Source organism: Syngnathus acus, chromosome 10, assembly GCF_901709675.1.
Source record: "Syngnathus acus chromosome 10, fSynAcu1.2, whole genome shotgun sequence".
Classification (NCBI taxonomy): Eukaryota; Metazoa; Chordata; class Actinopteri; order Syngnathiformes; family Syngnathidae; genus Syngnathus; species Syngnathus acus.
Genome location: NC_051095.1, coordinates 4,866,988 through 4,890,091, shown reverse-complemented (window position 1 = coordinate 4,890,091; position 23,104 = coordinate 4,866,988). Strand labels below are relative to the sequence as shown.

The 23,104-nt window shown below is 41.7% G+C and overlaps 1 long non-coding RNA gene across 1 annotated transcript in view; it reads right to left on the bottom strand.

Moving 5' to 3' along the window:
* LOC119129365 overlaps window positions 1-22,683 on the bottom strand; it is a 29,005-nt gene extending 6,322 nt beyond the window's left edge. The window contains exon 1 of the long non-coding RNA XR_005099176.1: window positions 22,615-22,683. This is a non-coding gene — a long non-coding RNA (uncharacterized LOC119129365). The remainder of the gene's footprint in view (window positions 1-22,614) is intronic.
* Between the last annotated feature and the right edge of the window lie 421 nt (window positions 22,684-23,104).

Sequence of the window (23,104 nt, the reverse complement as noted above, 5' to 3'; positions counted from 1 at the left end):
GGCGACAGATCTAGCATTTTTGCACCAGTTGTTGTTGATGTAGACACACAGCCCACCTCCTCGGGATTTACCGCTTAGCTCGCTGTTTCTGTCGGCGCGGAATGTAGCGAGCCCCTCCAGGCTAACGGCGTTGTCCGGCATTGATGAGTTCAGCCATGTCTCCGTCAGGATGAGAGCGCAGCAGTTTCTAACTTCCCTCTTTGAAGAGAGTTCCAGTTTTAGATGGTCCATTTTATTATCCAGCGAGCGGACGTTGGAGAGGAAGATGGATGGAAGCGGCGGTTTGTAGGGGTTAGCTCTCAGCTTAGCCGTTAGCCCACCTCGACAGCCGCGCTTTCGCCGCCGGTCACACCGCCTACGCTTACTCCTCCTCCGGCGTGTGCTGCCCGGCGAGCCCGCTGCGTCGTGAGCTCCTGGGGCTAGCGCCCTGAGCACTCCGAGGCTACGCAAACAGACTAGGGTAGTTGTGGCTACGTGTCCGAAAACACTCGATGACCGTACCTCCAGCAGGCGCTGGCGATCATACGCTAATCTACTGGATGGATAAACTAAACTTTGAGTTGTTTGTAGTGTCCTAGGCGACATATTTTGTGAATATCCTCGTCGAATGCTGAGACCCGTAGCGGCCGCGGCCACCAGGGGCGCCGCCATCTGGAACTCAACAAGGATTGGTCTATTGGCTTTAAATTATATTAATTTTGTAAAAAAAAAAAACATTTATATCAGAAATGTTGTTTGCGTTTTTAACAGTAGAGTCCTGAGTTTTAATTTTGAGGTGAGCACAATTAATGTTGTCAGAATTAGATTATACTAGATGTCGTCGTTTTTTTAGATCAATGTAGCTTTTCTAAGAAACAATACAACTCATTCAGAAATACTAAGTTTGTATTAGTTCTTTGAATTGCCCTTCTAAAAATGTTTCTGGACAATAAAATACAGTTTGCTGCTAGACGAAAAGTGACAATTTAAGAAATGAGTTGCTAGGCAGAATTCATAGGGTTCACTTTCAATCCTCGAGGCCACGCACACATCGGGATTGTCCGAGTCGAAGTGTAAATAGGATCTTTGCCTCGGAGCTCGCGATCCATAAGACAGGTGTCGTGTTGCTCCAATGAATATCGAAAGGCAGAGAGAGCAATCAGCCAACCTTCGCATGTTCAAGATGGAGGGCCCGGCGCCACTCGCTCACCCACACACAAACAACCAATCACCCTCGTGACATTGATTGATGCGTTGGCCCGCTTTGAAATCTATCACCCTCGCGAGCACACTGGTTGCCACGTTATGTTACAGCTTAGTATGCAACACGGGAAAATAATACTAATGAAAGAAATAAAATAATGGAATGGCATTTCATCGGCTCCGGGTGTCATTTCGAGTCTCGTTCCAACGACGTCGGCCAATCAGCTTCTGTTCCCATCTCTTATCTCTCGAATGTTATGGAACCACAGAGCCTTGTGATGACAATAAAATTCCATCCTGGGAGATTGTTCCATTTTCAAGTATGACGCAAAGTACAAACACTTGATGAGTGCGTGAAAGTAGATTTTTCAGGTGTTTCTATTTGAGCCGTCTTTGCTTTCCAGAGACGCACACGTTGTCATCAGAGCTCCTCAGGGTGATGTTTCGCTCCTGAATGATGAACGCCAACGTGACGCCGCTCGTATTCATCACTCATATTACCGATATGGTCGAATCACTTCCACACCCGACCCAATCGTTTGTCAGCCGCCAGCTCTGGGAAGTGCTGAGGGTTATTTTTCTTTCCTCTTGGGTCTCCTGCCCGATAAGTGCTCTTTGGCATCTTGATGGAGAGCGGGCAGAACGGACGCAGTGTGAAAAAAGGCGGACTTACGGAAGTCTGGCAATTTGATTGACGAGGCTGACTGACGACGGAATTAATTGATGATGATCAAGCGGTAGGACATTATGTCAGAGCTTATATTTGCACATTTGGGTCAAGACTGTGTTTTGCCAGTGGTGGGCAGACTTTTTGTGTCCACATTTTATTTTTGCACAGATTGACAAGTGGGCCAGATAAAGTTTATTTTATTAGTGGTATAATATTTCATTATTTTTAACTGAATTTGTAAAATTAATTTAATCAGGACTCAGCCACATTCATTATCGAAATTGTTTACTCCCAGCAACAAAGTCAGGGAAAAGAACCGCTGTGCCATGAGTGATTTTTTATTTATGACTATTAGACTGGTCAATAGCAATTTTTAATCAGAGACGGCTTTGTTATCATTCATGTAATTTGGATGCTTCTTTTAAAAATATATTTACTTTTTTTTCTAGTATGACAGCCTTTGGAGATATTTTTGTTGTTGTTGTTTTGAAGTTTAAGCTATAAAAGTTTGCGCAATATAGATTTTATCATGTGTTGGTTTATAGCTATGAAAAATACCACCTGTTGATTCATAAATATGTCTAAAATATGATCATATTATATTGCATTTATTATTATATTATTTTTATGAAAATATGATGCGCTGGAGAGGAAAATGAGGGCAGTTTTGGAATCAACACACAAAAAGTTACAAAAAGTAAAAATAAATACAAAATTATAGTTTTAGTTTTCGTAGTTATAATGAAAAAAAACAAATTTGACAACAAAATTGAAATACTTTGACATTCTGACAATGAATGACAACAACAACAAAATACAAATATCTTCATATGGTATCATTTATAATTTACTAATTTGCAATTGTGCAACCAATCATTGAATATGTTCGAACCACTTATTCTAACCAAATATCCAAATCCATCCAAATCAAAGTGAATTCTTATACTTGCCCATTGAGGTCGAACCACTCATTTCTCTTTTTTTGTCCCACAAGGTCAAAAGCAGAGCATTGAATGCAATGAATTACACCACATGACTCTGATTAATTGTATAATTAAGTACTGTGTGTCTGTGTGTGTGTGAGAGAAGGTAAGCGAGACCAGCGCAACCCTGAGCGCGGCGTATCGGTGACGGGCGAAGAAGGAGAGCAGACGCTAATTTACCATTTCAAAGCCATTCTGCTATTCACATCTGACTTTATACCTGTAATATATTTTTAGGCACAGCGATTGTGGCTGCTTCTCCCCGAGGGGGAAATAACCATTCCCTGTGCTGACATCTCCGTTGCATTCTCTATAGATCAAACAGGGCCAGGTCCTGAAGTGCCACCACCCGCCCCCGTCCCACACATACACACACATACACACACCCTGAGGGTCCATGCTGCCAAACACATGAAGTGTCTTTGTTAGGGCGTGCAAGTCACCTCACAAAGGTGTTATTTCCCGTATAACACGATCTCCTGCAAGTCACTTTGAGCCTCGTGTTGTGTTCATTTATGGCAAATGTTCAGGGGTCATTTTGACCCGGGGCCAGACTGTCTCAGGACATGGTTAGTGCATGTCAATTGAGTGTAAAAAAAAATTAAATAAAACGCAATTTTAATCAGCACAGTATGTGACGCACTAGATTGCTTTTTAACATTGTATTCATTTTTTAAATGGGTCATTCTGACCCGCAACTTAATAGAAAGTGCTTCGTGCTGCCAAGTTGGGCCAAGTTTAACTTTGGTAGGGCTCCATCTTTGTCCCAAATTAATACGTAGTGAGGGTTCAAACAAAGACCTAGAGCAGCACTGGCATTGTGGTGAAGGGAAAAAAAAAAAAGGAAACACAAAAGCGTCCATGCTTGGCAGAGGCTGGTAAAGTGTTGGCCTGGATTTAGAGGGAAAAGTTTGTTCCACTTTCTCCACACTTTTCACTCGTCTCACTGCACTTTGTGCTACCGCAAATCAGCTCTCAGCAAATTTGTGGAAATTAACTTCCGCACTGTCTAATTAAATTTAACGTCGTACAAAAAACCTTTTTGGCATGCGGGGGTTGTATACTTCATCTCGGTGGAATACTACTTTTCTGTTTGTTATTTTTTTTGATGCAGGAATGCAGCCACTGAACATGTCAGATTGTTCAGGTCAACAAAAAGCTTTAAGCAGGCCATCATCAAATCTTTATGATGTTTTGACTTCATCAATGAGCCTTTTTGTGTTTGCTTTCTAAAAACTATAGGATGATGATGATTAAAATTATGAGCTCATGATTATCAAAATTCATGCATTCCCTTTCCGAGTGGCCTTCTCACGAATCTAGGCTAATTATAGCCGTAACGCATCGGAGACTGGGTTGAGGGAAACTCACACAAGACAACAACAACCCAGCATCAAGGCATAGAAGTCAAGCACTTGGTTTACTTTGCAACTCCTCAGTTTGGGTTTGGCTCACCCGTCAGTACCCAGAATTCAATTTTGTAGGCACGTCAGTCGTGAGTAGACCCACAGAAAAAAATACCAAGAAGTCATTCAAAGACACAGGAGGTCTGACATTTTGGTAATTCATTATTGAGGGCACTTTCAGATATCCTTCAAAGACAAGCAAAGACCGACAGAGAGAGACGCTTTAACTGGCCACAAAGGCTACCAAATTGTGAGACAAGAAATTTCAGAGAAAGCCGAACAGTTCTTTGTGAGTGCTATCAATTAGTGCAAAAAGAACCAAAATCCAGGTTGTGATCACGTAAAAAAAAAAAAAAAAAAAATCGAATGTATAAAACTAAGTAGGGTGCCTACCTCATTAAATTTTCATCTCAACTCAACTTGATTTATAGACCGCTTTAAATACAACCATAGCTGTAAACAATGGGTCTTAAAGTAAAAATCCTATAAAAACACAGACCGAAATGTGACTTTCACCAGCATATAAGAGGCAGAAAATACAATGAAAACAACAGGGGCCCCAAAATTGAACCCTGTGGAACACCATATGCATTAAGATTCAGAGCAACCAAGGTTAAGAGAAAAAGTTCGGTCTGCCAAATAGGATCTTAAAGTATTACCACGAATGCTCACCTGGTTCTATAAATGAGCCAACAGAATATTGCGGTACACTTCATCAAATGCTGCAGTTAGGTCAAACCAAAACCAGACACATCTCCAGTGCCATTAGCCAGTAAGATGTCATTAAAAACTCTCAACAGGCCTGACGTTGTGCTTTGCAGCATTTTAAATGCTTAGCAATGCTAAGCTTGAAAATGGGTCTGGAATTCAACAGCCCACATTGATCAAGACTGGGTTTCTTGAGCAGGCGTTGCACCACAGCGTGTTTAAAATACTAAAGTAGCTAAGTGTACTTGTCAAAAAACATACAGCGCACCTTAAACTAATTGTCTGTGTGGTCATGCCAGCATTACGTCGACATTAGTCAGTTTACATGTCAACTGTAGTACTCTAGTGATTGGTTGTCGTTTACAAAATCTTTAGTTAGAAGTTAGTCGTTTTAATTAGCAGTCATTACATCCCGCATTTCCTTCACGTTTCAATCCCAAAGCCTGACCAGCATGAAATGTTTCAATTTTGCGATGCGTTGAGTTGAAAAACATTCCTAATCAATATCAGCATTTCTATAATTAGACTAGGATGAAAGGCTGAGACAATGTGTGCTTCGTTAACTCCAGTCAAAATTCCCATCGGTACTCGGCGCTCGTTGACTACCCTTGTGCAACGCATAGTAATTACATAAAATTAGAATACTAATTACCTTGGTGCGGGTGGCTTGGAATGAATAGTTTGGATGTCATTTCATAGTACATTCAAGAGCTTTCAATATGGGATGTGTCGGAATAATTGCCGACTGTGCGCTGATTGTTTCCGTGCACCTCTTTAGAAATTGATTACGAAAAGTGCTTGTTGTGTGTGCGTTGCTGATAAGCAGATCATCCATGTGCAGTGACGTTAACGGCTGAACTGTTTGTTCATCCATCGCATATAAAGACGGGTAGTCGAAGAGTTGGGGGCAGGGGGGGGGGGGTCGTTTTCGCTTTCATTTTCCGCAGTGAGGGTCTTTATTATTCCGGTTCTGCTGCATGACACTTTTGGGTTGCGTCCCGGCGGAGATCCTCGCAGAAACTGGGTCGAATGTTAAATCGGCTGTTGAATCAAGAACAGAGCGGGAGAGTCTCAAAAGGAGGCTTCATGTTTTCCAAGCGTTAAAAAAAAAGACATGGAAACAGCATTTCCTCCTCTTTTATTGACGCAGTAGAGTTGCCTTATGGCCACAGCTGACTTTTAAAATGTGCTTATGTAAGAGCATACATCTTTAAATAATCCAGTTTACAAATTTGATGATTTGCTTATTGTAAAACTTGCTGGTATTATTTTGAAGGTGCTTTAATGATTTTATTGTTGATGGTAAATTAGCAAGGTCATATCAAAGTTTAAATCTATTCATTTGGACTTGGATGAATTTTTAACTTTAAATTCAGTTTATCTAGCTAGCAAGCTAGCTAGTTGATAAATTCAGTTTATTCCCATGTTGTTTGTCGCGCTAGTTAGCAAGCTAGCTGATTGATTAGTTCAGTTTATTCCCATGTTGTTAGCTAGCTAGCTAGCTAGCTAGCTAGCTAGCTAGCTAGCGATAGATAGATAGATAGATAGATAGATAGATAGATAGATAGATAGATAGATAGATAGATTTGTAAAATCATTTTAGTTCTATGTCCAGTACCAAGTGGGTTTCCAAGCGAGTGTTTGATCATGAAAGCCCGCGTTGAACCAGGGAATTAACAGGAGAGTACAGATCAAAGATTTCTTCTTGGATCCATTGGCCATTAGCCGGGAATATTCCTCCCTTCCCAACTCATTTGGTGCACGCCTGCTGATGGAAGCACTTACGCAGGGCTTTATCGTACATTGGTGGGCTACAAAAACAACCCAAAATAGAACTTCGTCAGAGAAAAACAAGCACCGTTTCTTTGACGGTACCTTTTTAGCCATGCAAGCGAATCACGGTTTGACGCATGCAAAGACAGCCCCAGGGATTCGCCGTTTTTTTCTACAGCCACTTCAGTGGGATCGTTTGGAATTTTGCCTGGATTGCAGCGGTCTACTGATTGTGCAGATGCAATCGGGTCGCATACCTCGCAACTCAGTATGTTGATATTTATTCATAATAATAGTCACATTGCGCTCGCATCGGCATCTGTCTCATGTTGCATATGCTTCAGCTTCAAAGCGAGAAGTCGACTCGGAATCCACACTTCACGCTTGCTTACGGCGTTTTGACACTCATGTTGCATAAACAATAGAAAATAGCATCTTCGCTGGGGCTGATTGTGATAGTTGACGGGGAGATATTTACAACAACAAAACTTGACGATGCAAAAATAATAATTACAGACACTAATTTTAAGAAGAGATTTGCTTCTAAATAAATAAAACTACATGTTTGAGAATTTCTGAACATTTGGTTTTGGGATATGACATTTTATGGGATTTTTGGAAAATCACGGAATCAAAGGCCTCTAGAATTCTTATGAACAAATATATTCAGGAAAAAAAAATGATGACCATAATAAAATTCACCCGTTTTAATCCATTTTAGGGGGCAGCCATTTTGCCACTTGCTGTCACCTGGAAATGACATCACAGTTGCCAGGACTCAGGTCACAACCAATCACGGCTCAGCGTCAGAAAACTGCTGATCCGTGATTGGGTGTGACCTGGCAACTGTGATGTTATTTTCAGTCGACAGAAAGTGCCAAAATGGCCGCCCCCTGAGATGGCTAAAAACAGGTGGATTTTGCCCGTTTCATTCATATTCAACAAACGAAACATTGATCGGAACATTGTGCTTCGACTAGTTGGGCTGCACAGAACAGATAACGAAGAAAACTTGGGGGTTGACTTCCCCCTTGAAAACTCCAAAATCTCGGTGCGTATTTCTCCGACCCAGCTCAGCTTTGGAATGACAAAGACGGATACTTTGCAGTGGATGTGTGCTGTACTCTGAAACTCGCTCGTTCTCTATTTCCCCACACAACACAGCGACTGAAAAGCAGCAATGTCAGCAAAAAAAAAGGACCAACTCCAGGTGGGATAGTGGGTGGGAGGGGGGGGGGAGCTGTCGGGGGGTGGGGATGCAAACGCTAAGAAAAGACAGTGGTGGAAAGTGCTAATGAATGGCTATCGCAAAGTCAAGGCGGACTCCGCGTTGAAATACGCGCTCGTCGGTGATTAATGACTACTCGGCTGCTGTAATGGGGACCACTGGGACCTCATTCACTGGAACCTTTCATAGAATAGTCCCCAAAAGAAAGAAAAAAGATGAAGTCGCCATTACCGTGCGGTTTCTGGCTTGGGAAGTATCACAATGGAGCTTTTCATAGCACGGCAAAGACTTTTGTCAAAGCAATGGAGGAGATGACGCTTGTGTCATTTGTGTCACCCTCTTAAGCCTCCTCTTTTTGTTTGTTTCTTTGATACACTAAAAATGTACATGGGTCAATGCGACCCGCTGCAAAATTAGACTTTTATGCCCTCTTGTATCTCATGTGTCACTGCCAGGTCAATAATTTTAATATGCCGTGTAAATTAAAATTTTAAAATGTTAACATCTCCCTGTTTTTGAATCATTCCCAAAATAATATTATAACTATTTTCCTTATAATGTAATTTTATAGCTTTATTTTTGTGAACACAACTTTATTCATAACACTTTATTTGATGGAGGATTTTATTTTATCCTAAAATATATATATTTTTTAAACGAATAAATATGAAAGAGCAAATTTGCCTTAGGTACAAATTTATTTAATTCCTTTGTAATCATAGGATTTTCTTTGTGATAAAAACCTAACTTGTTTTTTTTATTAAATTAAATCAGTCGGTCAAAATAATTCTACAATATTTTTACATTTTTTTACAATCAGTTGCAAGACGTAATCGGCGCTAACAGAGCGCAGAATTCCGATTACAATCTGTTTGACTTTTAAACAACCCTCTACGTTGAGCGTGTGCACAGTTATATCACCGCTGTTACGTTTTTTTTTTTTTTTTTTCAAAACAAACATTCATCTTTGCACTTCTGCAAAATTTATAATTAATCTCCCAACTGTTTTCCACATGCAGTCAGGCAAAGAAATGAATTAATCATATGCTTACGTTTGCCTTGTGTACGTCTCCCAAGGTCATTTTCAGCTGAGGACCACTTCAGTCCTCTGAGAGCTCTTCAAAATATTAGAAAACAAAAAGGATGAAACTAAACCAGCTCATTAGGCAATCCGAACAAAACCGTACACGTCACGAGCGCATTAACGCGAGCGCTTTTGATTTTAGCACACATGCACTACTACTTCCTGGTGTGCGCTGAAAGTAGCGGCCGCGTGTTTACTCCTTACGTAGATACAATATTTTGAATTTCGTTTGTTTTTTCTGACCAATTAGCAATTCAATTTGAGTCACCACACATTCACACATAGTCTTATTAATTACCAAAATGCATTTTTCTTCATCTCAAAACATATGTGATATTTTAATATAAAAATTCATCAATGTCAAAATTTATAATTCCCATCTTAACATGGAGGGCCTTATGTAGACATAATCAAGTCCCCTTGTGCCTCACACAGATAAGTCTCCATAAAGACCTTTTCATTCTTGGCCAGCAATGAAAGGAACCTTGTTAGCAAGCTTTTTAGGAACCGCTTTTCATGAGCTCCACACAGGTGGAAAAAAAAAAAAAGACTTCCCTCTAAGATTAATTGGAAAGGAACTTTTGGAAGAAATGAGCGAGTCGCTCTGCGATTGTCCCCAATCGGAGACCGTTAATGGCATCTCGGCCGCCGGGATCCTCTGGAGGTGTCGCTAAGCCGCAAACAATGGGAGAGGAATCATCTGGCGTCGCACCGTCTTGACATGGGGCCCACCCAACATAGATTGCTGCCATTGTGCCGCCGAGGCTATTTTCATTTGTTTGGGTGTCACCATCCAGACCGTTGTATTGATCTCGCTCTTTCTGTCTGTCGACTGCCGGTTAAGAAAACACACCGTCGGAGGTCTCCCCAGCCATGAAAACCAATACTTTTTTAGCAGAATTCTACCTGCCTGTGCAACAATCGTTAGCCCGCCGCATATTCGCACTCCAGCATTTGCTATTTTGCTCGCTCACAATTTCGTATTTTGGAATTATTGATAGTGTGCTGGAAAACTGCCTTATTCAAAGCCGTGTCTTGAAGAAATTAGTAATTTGGCATCACCTGGTGGCAGCTCAGTGAAATGCAGCAATAATTAACTGAAGGGAGGAGCTTCAGTTAATTAGAGTCAAGCTTTACAAAAGGTTGCTGGGGACGCAGGTATGATCTGTATGATGTTTTTGTTTCGTAATTTTAGACACGGCGGACAGGAGTTGCACTGCGACCGCATGTAGATTGGCTGGAAAAAAATTCTACTTCCACCCCACAACGGCGCAAACGCCCTCATTATAGCAAATTCTGCTAGCGCAATGTCTAGCAAAATATCAAAAGAAACAAACCACCATCTTCGCTAGATTTGCGCCCGGAACAAAAGTAGGGCCCAAAGTAGCGTGTAAAAAAATGAGTTTGACTTCCAAGCATTGAGCTCCACTTTTACCAAATGCAATTCAAAACCTCAGTTTTGAAAATGTCACGACTGGATTGCGACAACCTTGTTACCAAAGTCCCTGAGCCACTAATCGTCCCTCTGCCATTTTCCACTTCCTATGTCCATTTCAGCCCTTGTGCAAACCACTTCACCGCTACCATGACAACCATTTCCCTCTACGTAAAGCAGGGGTCTCAAACTCCAGTCCTCGGGGGCCGCATTCCTACATGTTTTCAGAGTTTCCCTCGTTAAACACACCTGATTCAAATGATCAGTTCATCCTCACGTTCTGCAGGAGCCTGATAATTGAATCAGGTGTGTTTAACATGTAGGAATGCGGCCCCCGAGGACTGGACTTTGAGACCCCTGACGTAAAGTGACTTTCTCCGAGTTCTTCCTTGAGCGTTTCACTTTTTCCACTTCCCGGAAAGCGTCTCGCTCGGAGATTTCAAGGTGGCCGTGTAATACGGACTCAAGGCCGTAAGTTACGCCGGCGTGCATTTATTCCGTCCGCGCCGGCCCTCGCTGCTCCGGCGAAGCCATCCCTCACGCCTCGCGGGGTCCTGTCATACATTCTTTATGACGACGCTCTGATAACCCGGCGCGGGATTGGCCAGAAAATTGGGCTCTGCCGAGACAAACGCCGTCGATACATCACGGGGGCGGCGGGGACGGATTTGACGACGGGGCCTTAGCGAGAGCACGTTAAGCGGCGGCATCAGCAACCTGTTTGAGCTTATGGTGACAGATAAGCAATCCGCCCGCAGCCTCAATGTGATTCGGCCTCAACGACACGTCAAAACGACAAAACGGCAGCGGCAAGTGGGGGCAAGATAAAATCTGCAAGCGTCTTTGGATGTTAAGGTTTTTTTGTTCCCACAATAAAGTCATGTTATTACGTGATTTAATTTTGTATTTTCAACCATGTAACAGTGATATTAAGACTCTTGACCTCTTTAGAGTTGTCAAATGAAATCTATGGCGAACAATGGGGAGCTCTTGTTGTAGCCTGCCACGTTTCCCGTTTCCCGCTTCCCACGTTGGCAGCTGCAGCCTGGCTAGTGGCAGCTGTATGCTAATGAGCTCTTCTGAGTCAGCAACCGGCGCCCCGGTCCTTTTGTCGTCGTCCGAGAATCGGGATAGCTGGCGAGATTCCAACTGAATTGGGGACGGAGCTATTTTCAGTTTAAAAATGCTTCTCATTTTCGGAAAGTTTCTGTCAAATCTGGAAAAATACGGACAGTAGAGATATGTTTTGTCAGGTGTTATTGTGAGCTAATATTTTTTATTTTTGTTTTGTTGTCGGGTCACAATGTTGTTTGGACAACGGAGGAGTTAAACAGTATAGCAGATGGATGGAAGAAAATAAGTCATGAAATTCTAAGAAAAAAAATGATACAAGAAAATACTTGTTTTCACATTTTCCAATAATAGAACTGTAATATTTTAAAGATATGGGGAAAAAAAGGCATTTTGTTTCTTTAGGAGAAAAACTGAAATCTTTTGAGAATTGAATTTTATTAGCCGTTACAAAGTAAATTGTAAAATTACAATTCAACAGCAAGATTGTAACTAAAATATTCTTTACAAATAATCATAAATCTGTAATATCATAAGAAAAAAATTACAAGATTACCACAGTTACTTGTCTTTTTCTAAGGCGGGGGGCATATTTGGACTTTTATCAGTATTTTCCAAGAATAGTTCTGTAATGTTATGAGAGGGAAAAAAAAAAAATCATGTATTATTACTTTGCCGAACTGCGGTAGGAAGACATTAAATCGGTGAAATGTCTTTCCCTTTACTTTACTTTAATTTACTTTATATTGAATTGCATTTTCATTCCTGTAAGTTTATTATAATTTTTTGGGTAAAAAAAAAAAAATAGTTTATCATCCAAATGTAGCAAAGACTTGATCTTGTACGCATGCCTGTCAACGCCGCGATATGTAAATGCCGACAGCTGCCGTTGCGTAACAAGCGAACGTCACTCTGGAAAACGAGCCGGCGGATCATCTCATGATATGAGATTGTTGTGAGCGGTAATTAAGGCAGGGAACTCGTCGGCACGATACTATGTATTTTCCCCCCTCTGCGTCTACCTCAAGACCTCGAGTTGTGACGGCGTGTCAATCAGGAGGTCCTTCAGATGCCAGCGAGCGGTTGCTTGTTCGCTCACGCGGGGAAAAGTAGCACATCTTATCTGTTTGTTCTACCGCAGATTGCAGAGAAATGCTAAGTGCGCCTCGCTACGCAAACGCGTATAAAGACGTCAAGCAAAGAATGTGCCGCTTTTGTCTTTGCCGCTATGTTGTCGACATTGGCGGCTAAACCGATTAGCTGAGGATAATGTTATTGTCATCGATCCCTTTCGATGCTAATTACAAATCCACGAATCATTACGGGCGGATTTACTTTTATGTCTCATGGATTTTGTCACGCTAATGATGGATTTAAAGGTTGTTACAGGAATGGCGTTCTAGAAATCATTTCCTCAGGCTACTGTTTCATAATCCCAGGATGTTCAAATGTTATTTTGCGATTAGCTAACTTTTCTGGTTTGCTAATGGCTCATTTCAGAGTACTACTTTTCATTACCGTAAATCCATCGAGGACTAAATTCTATTTTGGAATTCGACAATAGAATTGGAAATGATCTTAGTGCGCAACAGGAGGCCCAAAACATTTGGACCTTCAATGGCAGCACCCCAAGGACTGTTCCCCGAAAAATATTTTTGTTTTTCCATTATTTCTTTCAGTATAAGTTGGGGGGGGGGGGGGGGACTCTGGTATGGAACACGCATCTATTTTTCATCATGGCGGGCACCCTGCAGTGGTTTTGGCATGCAAAGCATGGCGGGTTGGTCGCATTATTCAGTCATGAAGCAGCTAAATATAAACAGTTTAAATTTTGAATGTTTGTCAGAGCCGTGTACGGCAGGGGAACTTTTCCGCCGCTAGCTGGTGTGGGATTGTGCAATGACTCCATCTCATTACAAAATGGAGACTGTCACATCCAAGGCTTATGGAAGAACAAGACTTGATGATCCTACAGCGGGTAAACCGACACAGACGACACTCTGCTTCCTTTTGTTTCCTTTTCCAGACATAGCTTCAAATTGAGCTTAATGGCTAAAATTTGAAGAAGCCAAGATTGAGCCCAAAAAAAAATCCCAATTGTTGGCCTACTCACGCCAAATCCAAACTGACGTGGCTATTGGGTGTCAATATTGACAACGGAATCTTAATAAAGCCATGAAATCCGGCAAAAGAAATCCTCTGTGCACAATTGTCCTGCGGTGTTTTACGCTGCGGAGTATTAGCTTAACAATTAGTCATATCCAACAACGATCTGTGTACATTTTGTCTCCATAATTGAATGAGCCCTATTAGAGCGTGCTAAAATTATGCCTCTCTTCTGCTTGTCCTCGGGCAAACAAGAACGCCGTGTATCTGAATAACAAGGACGCCCATGCAACTTTTACATGGCCCTGCTCGCACAAAGGAAACTTTCTTGTCCTTTGGTCCTTTGCACAACCACAAAAACGGCAGAAAAAAAAGACACTCAGTGAAGCGTAGTTTGGAGCAGTTTTGAGAGGTTTTCAAAGTTTAGGTTACATTTTGCAAGGTCTTTTCTGGATTAAACCATTTAAAACAATAGTACATATATAAAGAACCTGGAAGATTTTGTATTTTGTTTGATGGTATTTTAAATGTATTCATAATGATACATAAATGGTGTGGTAATTATTTTTTGGTAAATTCTACATTTTCTCACACATTTTTGCTCCTGGTATAGGCAAGTCTAGCTTGCTGTTTTTGGGAATCTGGCAGTCTCACTATTTTCTATTTGATGCTCCTGATGCATTTGACAATTTGGAATTTCAACCAGCTATAAGTTATGTGGACTGAATTTAAAGGCAATTAGCCACCTCCATTAGCTGACAAACAAGTCAGCTGTGCTCCCTCCCACAACGGCACACACTCCCCTTTCCAGCTGTGCCCATCTAACAAAATACCAGCAGATAAAATACTTTAGATTGTCTTTTGATTTTACCTCATTCTGATTCAGTTAAAACAACTGATCAATATTTGGCTAATTTTCTTTTACGCACGCGTCCTGACTGCTCCACCGATTTCAGAGACGCTGTGTAAACCGAGCATTTTGTATCGGTATCCGATTCCACTCCGCATCTCCACACAGTGCAAGCTCAGCAGCCGGCAAAAAAACAGACAGACAGTCTAATAAATCCTCACTTTGTTTTAAAAAAAAGACTCGCTCCGCTCTATCCTGATACACGAGGCGTGAAGTCAGCTGCGCGTTGAAGGTCACAACATGGGAAGCGAGCGTCTGCGGGGAGTTGAAAACGGCCACCGGTTGGGTTCATTTGCCACAAACATGAGAGGCCATGTTGATGGCGTTCGCTTGTCCGAGAGCAACGCGAAAATCAATAAACTACCTCAAACCTCCAGAGCGCGCAGTGGCGAGGAGGTGCTATAATGTTTACTACGCTGCAATGAAAACAAAATCCATCATGGATTGTTCCGGGTGTCCCTTTCCATGCCTTGTGTTAAAGCTGCATTAAGGAACAATTCGCCACTTGGAATGCAGAAAAAGAAAAATATAAAATTCAAGTCAAGACTTAATTATTACATTACTGTTTGAAAGGCAACAAAAGATAGTTTAACTGCTTCATTTTGCGAGAAAACATTTTAATTGTCGCTCAGGCAATGTTTGACCTCCGAGGTCAATTTTTAGAGACAAGATTTCATAACGGCGCCGATGCCACACCTCAATTTACAGCAATGACGCATCCCATTTAAGGAAGATGTTCGTAAAGTTTGTTAGCGAGCGCCGTGGAGGTTCGTGTATGTGTGGCGCCCGGGTTGCGGAGGAAGAAGATGAGAAACTTGAGGGGTGGGGGTTCGGTTGAAACGTAAGGAACTGGAGTGGTGGCGCCACCGTGATCTGAGGGGTACCATGGAGACACCTGTCATGAGGGCGGCGGGGAGGGAGGCGAGGGGCGGCAAGACTCAAGTGATGCCGATGCCGTGCTTCTGTCTATTTGAGAAATCATCTGATGGGATGAATAGCTTATGCACGACCTTGTTTATGCGTTTCTTTCCTTTTTTTTTTTGGGAGATGGGCGGGGGTTAATTTGATGCGAGTCATACAAAGAAGCTTTACACCGCAGTGACTGGTTCAAAGACATTCTACCCAATTAGGACAGGAAATAAAAAGTTCTCGAAAAAAGGTCTTCCAAAGCATGAGCACAGTCAGTTTGCTGCTTGCTCGAAAACAGTAAGACATTTGGAAAAGACACTTTTTACAGTCGAGTGAGCGGCCAAACCGCAAATCCTGCAGTGTTGTAATTTGCGCATCGCTGCAATGATGACATCCGGCCACGAGATGGCAGTTACTTTTTACAAATCAGCCAACTACCGAGTCTATTACTAACCAACACAGCAGCACCTATCGAAACTGAAAAGAGGGGTTACAGTGTTGACTGAGTTTTTGAAAATAAAAACAAACACACCATTAAAACTATGAAATTAAAAGCAACGGTAAACAGGAGAGGCAACTGAAACTTAACTCAAACCTACGGGTGCTATACTTTGCAGCGCCTCAAAATCAGCTCAAACATGAACAGGGTGTCAGTGAAGCCAACACTGCTATTAAAGTTTAGGCTATTTAATTTTTTAAAATCATTCTTGGCTGAATTATTCAAGAGCTCACCCTTAAGACGACATGCTTATTTTTAAAACTTTACTTTTCCGATTCCTACGACACCCGTCCAATCCCTTCTCGCCCAGTCACTGCTAAATATTGAAACAGCCGGCGATGGCATATTTATGAATGCAGTGTAGCATCTCGTTTTTTTGATTGTAGCACCAGATAACATCTGACAGCTCAATGCGGCCCGCCGGTGACTTGCTGGCGTCACACATTTTTGAATAAGCTGCTATCGCCTGGCAAATACAAAAGTGCGGAATGTTTCTATCATTCTGCACTTGTAGACCAATTTGCAATGTTGGCCTTGCCAATTCTGGAAATAGCGAGAGTTGAAATGACAGCGGAGTACATGGGAACGTGTTTGCGTCGTGTGGGGTAAACAATGCAAACCTCGTATGAACGTTCCCATTAAAAAAAGTGACAAAGCAATCAATCCATCCGAATTTCCGAAGACAACTCGAGACGGCTCGGATATGCAAGCGGCGTCTCCGCAAATAAACTCCAAACGGGTTCTCGGCGCCACGGTGTCAAACGCTCGCGAACTGTGAGAGGCCTGACAAATCTGTACATCTTGTTGGTGACACAACTCATCTGCATCTGTCAAACCTCGTGTTTACACGTCCCGCGGCCATGTCACACCGTCGTGTGAGATGTCGCCGAGAAAAAAAAAAAACGCCAACCTGGAGATGGAATGAAAAGAAGGTGGGGAGGGGGGGCTAAACAAGGGAGCAAAACAAAGAGAACAAAAAAAATCAGGTGGGGAGGCTGGAAAACAAGCGAGGAAGGAAGGTCGCGTAACTCGATCCGCTCGAGTGAAGCATTGTAGCTTGATAGCATGTACTTCACGCCAGGGCTGTCTAACAAATCGTTTTAAAATCGATTACCATATCGATTACACATGTAACCCCCCACCCCAACCCCTTCCACCTCGCAATAATAACGAGCAGACACATCTTAGAGCATGGAAGGAATCAAGCAAGTTGCAGAGAGAAATTTTCCCCGTGTCTAAAAAGTTCCTGCTAAGCATCCTGTCACATAGATCAGTGCATCCAGCCCCCAAGGAGGGATAAAAACGGGGGCAAAATAAATTCTAATAAATCTCAGTATGTGACAGGATACCCAGGGAAAGAAAAAAAAAAAAAAAAAAGGCATGCAAACACAGATAATGATGCTTTCCCTAGTGTGAGGCATTTCCAAAATAAGTCCCCGCTCCTCCCTGTGGTCTCGCTCTGCCGATAAAAGCAGATTATATAGAATTTTACTGACACGGTCTTTGGCTAATGAGACCATTACGTCACTGCTTCAAATGTGTGCACTCGGGAGAGTATTTTTTATTTTTTTTCCCCCAAGGTAGGACAGAGACAAATCCTTGCTCTGGTATTTAAGGACAGAACTTTGCAAGCGACATCGTACAAGACTGTATCAATTATGTTGTGGGTAGGAGAGATATGGGTTTCGATTCCTGCTTCAGTATTCCGGAATGTGTAAATTAGAGCAGCGAGCGATCAGGATTTTGATCTGCAGCAGGATTATTGAAGAGTTCAAAGATGTCTTTACTGACATCTTCAACAGCTCCAAAAGCTAAACAGTTTTTTCCCCCAAAATGTTTCAAAGTGGGAACAATTAAGTTCCCGACATGCTCGTTATAAAACCATCAAAACACGTGATTAAAAACGTGAATTTAAAGCAACACTCCCAGTGCTATTATAGTTTTTTGGTAATATATAACTATTAAAAAATCTAACATACACCTGTTGGAAGCATATAAAGAAAATTGACTTTTAAATAATTACAATGTCAAAATTATAATTCAGTTTGCAAAAAAGGAGGCTATGCCAGTACATTATTGCGCCACATCTGATTTGTGAAATGTTTCGTTAACTACAGAGCACCCTTAAAGAATGCTAATCTTCAACTCTGATGTGCATATGATAATCTCCCACTGATGATTAAAATGCTAATTTAACACATGTTTTTATTTCTGTTTTTCATAATAGAGCTCTGTTGTGCATGCATAAAGAGTCGGGAGCTTAAGGTCGGACGGAGCCGGTAGAACGAAGCAGCGTGGGCGCGATAAACTTAATCCGATTGCACAGCTAAACGCAGCGCGATAGTTTGGATGCTGTATCGGTGCGTATTTAGCTCACTGACATCCACATCAACTTCAAATTAGCTATTTCAAAACCAACCATTTGCTCCCAACTGCAGAGGCTAAAGGACAAAGAAATAAAAGGCAGAGGATCTAGAAACATGCTGTTTGTTAAAAATAGCCTCAAGCTGAGCACACAAGTATCCTCCTACTTGAAGAAATGCACTCGGACTGTACATGCAGCAAAAGATAATGAAAATAGAATCCAATAAAACTGCGCATGGATGTTATGTTATGTTTAGTTTTAATATTTCAGGTGGTATACTCAAATGTCATATAATTTTCTAGCGATGGGCAAGTGCAAGGTCATTTTGATTGGCTAACCTTATAGAACACTAAATTGAGCAGTCGCCATGGCAACATTGTGTACATCTGCTTTTATGACCGACATCAACTTCTACACGTTTGCCTCCAAACTTTCTTTCCGAGTTTCCAACTGTCAAGTCTGCAGTTTCCCCCAACACACATGCACACAGACGGAGGCTAACATTTTGTCTCATAGTTCAGTGCGCGCTGTTCCCGAAGGGATCTATTAAGTTGCGGTAGTCGGCCGTCCGGGGAGAACAGAGCATAAGCTTCCAAATGGATCGGTTTATCAATAAAATGGGGAGGAAGGACCGGACTTGGGCATTGTGATGTCATTTTTAGGCGACAAGATAAAATGGCCGCCCTGGAGATGGATACATACAGGTGGCTTTTTCTGTCTCATTCATATTTCAAGAAATGGGAAATCCAGGTTCAGAAAGTAAATACAAAAAAAATAACACAACTAAAATAACCTACATCCCCCAACTACAAGAAGAGGCAACATGCTTGTGACTCTTGTGAGCCCTGTTGAAAAAAAAAGGATAAAACACCAAACCTCTAAAAGCAAAGTAAACACAAACGCGTTCGTGGCCTCTGTGGTTGTTTGTCCTTCTTTGTGTCCGAGCTATTTTGTACTCTCCACCTATCAAGAGATTCAATAAAAAGATATGAGAAGATGTCGTTCGATAAAAGAAAAGTGGTTACTCAGAACTCTCAAATAAAACCCCCGAATAAAACCAAGAGCGTTTTGAAATCCCCCCATCTGTCAAAGCGTACTTACTTTCCTCCTCTCTCCGGAGTCATGGTGACGCACGGCGAACGGCGCCGACGACAAATATTTGTATGCTAATGCCCGTGTTCATCTGCCACTTGAATGAAAGGTTGTCTTCTCGCAAGAAAAATAATTGAGCGCAATATTTCAGAAACAGATTTCACTCCTCACCGGATGCAAACATAACCTGTCAACGGGAAACAAACCCCATCAGAGCCGTAGCTATTGTATTTGGATTTTATTTTTTTTAAAAAATATCCATGCTAGTCACTGGAAGGGCCTACTCGCCCGAAGTTGGAGATGATATTAAGACATTTATAATTTAGTTCACAGTTGAGGAAGTGTGCCCTGTGGAGTATATGTTTAGACACACACATGCAAGTACACACAAAGGGGGAAAAAAAAGAAGAAGAATACGATCACTAATCGAGAAAATTGTTCATATTTCAACGCTTCGTGAAACCCGACACGTCCGACAGAGTGGGATGTTATTGAATTTTGGAAGAGTGCGCGGGAGACATCGGCACGGCGAAGCAACGGAGAGGCGGAAAACGGAACAGCTCTTGTCCGGCAGGAAAGGAAATCAAATGAAAGTCGCTAGCACGCCGAGGACATTTTGGGATTTATGAAACAACAACAACTGCGATGGTTTTCAATTTTTTTTTTCCAGTGGGGACTCGTTAAAACGGAAGTACGGTTCTTGTGTGCTTATACACGGTTGGGAAGAGTTGCGCCACTTGTGTGTCAACATGAGGGTCAAGGTTTCCAAACAACATTCGGACACTAACGCTAAAGGACAACATGGCCGCCGCTATCGACACTGTAAATTAGCCGAGTGTCTGCGCTCGTCTCCGGGGAATCTATAATGTCGACGGAAAAAGGCCTGGTTGTTGTTAGGGCGGATCAATCGCACACAGGAAAAAAAAATCATTACAAACTTTCAAACTCTAAAAATATGGTTTCATACATTATCATTAGATATTCCGTTTAAGAACTCCTTTTTTTTTTTTTTAATATGACTCATAAACCCTTGTAGAGTTGGGATTTCTTGATGTGCTTGGATTTTCTTTTCAGCAGGCCTTCAAAAATGTTCTGACATTTTTTTTAAGGTTCTGCTTACATTTTTCCTAAGAGCAACTTAAAAAGGGACACAGCTTCAGATCTTTTTTGACTTTTCTAAAAGAAGTCTCACAGATCGGGGATTTTTTTTTTTTTTGACATTGTGCTCAGATTTTGAGGACTTTCACAACTTTTTGATGCTATCTTATCTATCCCGGACAACCCTTTACAATTAAATAATACCTCTTAAAAAGGGGTATGACTTCACAAGTCTGACTTTACCCTTAAATTTTTTTATTCTTTATTTTTAGATTTTTGAAATAGGGCACGAATTCATGAATTTCTGATGTGAACTTCTTCAAAGATTTTTTTTCCCATCATGTTTTGATTCTATCCGTCACGAGGAAGTCAAGAAGAATTCGATTCAATACAGCAATGCTCCAAGTAACATTTAGCAATATCTTTAAACCCTTCTGTATAACCAGCAGCCCAATTTTGTCTCAGTCTGACCACTAGGTGGCACTCATGTAACGAATGACACGACTTGGAAGAAAACCACAAAAAAGAAGTCTGACGTCATACACTGAGCTGAATAAATAAATCCAAGACTGATTGGTGAGAACACTACACAGACCTAATCTGAATCTCCGATAGACATCGATAACAGTATCGATGCCCTCCGCGAGTACCCGATACATAAAATTAAGACTGGAATTGGCCCAATATCGACACCCGGTATCGGTAATCGATACCGATTCCTCCCACCGCAGCGCAACAAAGGTCATGGCTAATTCTGCAGTTTCTTGCGACTGCTCAAATTAGATCCCATTAGATTCTGCCGTCGTTTTTTAACAAAGTGTTTATCCACGTACGTAACTCATCCGGGTGAGCTAATCAATTTAAAATCCCCTTCACCTCACATGGTCTTGTGTGAAATTTAAAGGTACAGTCAGTCGCCAACATGCTTGCATTCAAGCTGAGGCTTGGAGGGCTTTGGAGCCGTTCGAGCTCTGTTGCCAGTCACTTTCAGCGAGAATCTCTCGGGATAGAAATCCTTCCGACCAACGTAATTGTTTCTGACAGGCTGCTCGGTGAAAACAACGTACTGTAAGGAGGGATTTGCGCTGTGTTGCTCCAGCATGCGAGCTATGTAATCTCTCCGCTTCTCTTTCTCACTTTTGGCTTCAGGCAAGGTCCGCACGAGGTTAGCCCACCAATCTAAAGATAGCTTCCATCCCGGACCTCCTACTCCGTTCACTCGCTCATGCTACAGCTAGCGCTGTTTATCATTTGAGTCCAGTCCGACTCCTCGTTGATTATGTAACGGCTTAAGAAGTGGGTCGCAATACTTTTTGGGAGCAAGTCCTCCAACCCCTCCCCTCCCTAAAAAAAAAAAAAGTGACTCACAAATATCACCTCATCTCCAGTTTTATTTCAATTGCTCACTTGGCAGTTATCCAGCGATGCTTTCGCTCAATTGAGGATGGGGAGTTAAGAATAACCGTGGTAGAGTTCCTGCAGTCACGAAGCAGCAACCCCAAAAGGTAGGTTGTCAAAAAAGATGTCAATCCTTACAGCGGCACCAACATTTTATTTCCCTATGTTTTCTTCCCTAAATTCAAACATCCAAAAACAGGATAGGATTCTTAAAAGGGGGGGGGGGGGGGGTTGGGGTTTGCATTGATTATATATAAAAAAAACAATTGTCTTATTTGCTAAAATACATCAGTATAAACCTAATGAGATTTTAAGAGAAACCACCACACTCATGGAAAATCAAACAGTCAGACAGAAAATTTGACTGACAAGGTTTCAAGCATTTGCACGCATCAAAAGAACAACAAAACATTAAATGATCCCTTCAAAATGGGCTCATTGTATTGATATTTTATATGATGTTATTTTCTACCTTTAAAAATGACAGCAGGAGCAGGTCTGTGTAGATTTTCCATAAAAGGGGCCATTGAAAACTTTAAAAATCATTTTTTATGCGTTTGAAGCGCAGAACACAAATTTTGCATTGCAAATGGCTTATTCAGCGCCTTACATGTAAAAATGCTAGAAAAGTCTGTAGCTTTTTAAAGGTCATGTTTCATCCTAATGTTTCTAAGAATTCTTTTAAAATGTGATTTACCTTTTGGAAATGCCATTTCTTTGCTTTGTTTCAGCAGTTGTCTGTCATTTGTGTTGTGCTTCAGCCTCCCCTCCTGCATAAATAAAAAAACTGGTCACTTTCTTGACTTCCTAACATCATGTTCCAAATGGAAATTGATCACATATGTGGGTGTGGCGCTCATTATCTCATTCCCCTCCAGGGAACTAAGTGGACAGCTGCTTGTGGTTCAAAAATGACACGATTATGTGTACAAATGGAACATTTTGCAACAATATTAAAGGCCCAACTGCTCAACCCGCGGTACAGAGGTTACATGTTGCACATTGGTGGCCCACCCCGCCTTTGTGAGGACTGAGATTTGGCGGCATGTCCGTGGTAGATGTTGAAATGTGTTTGCCATTTTCTCACTTGTCATGCAAAGCAAGTCTGGAAGCTCTTCGTTTGTTGATTTCCAATGGGTGAAGATTGCAAAACCCAATTTGGCGGAGACACAAACAGCTTCTTCAGC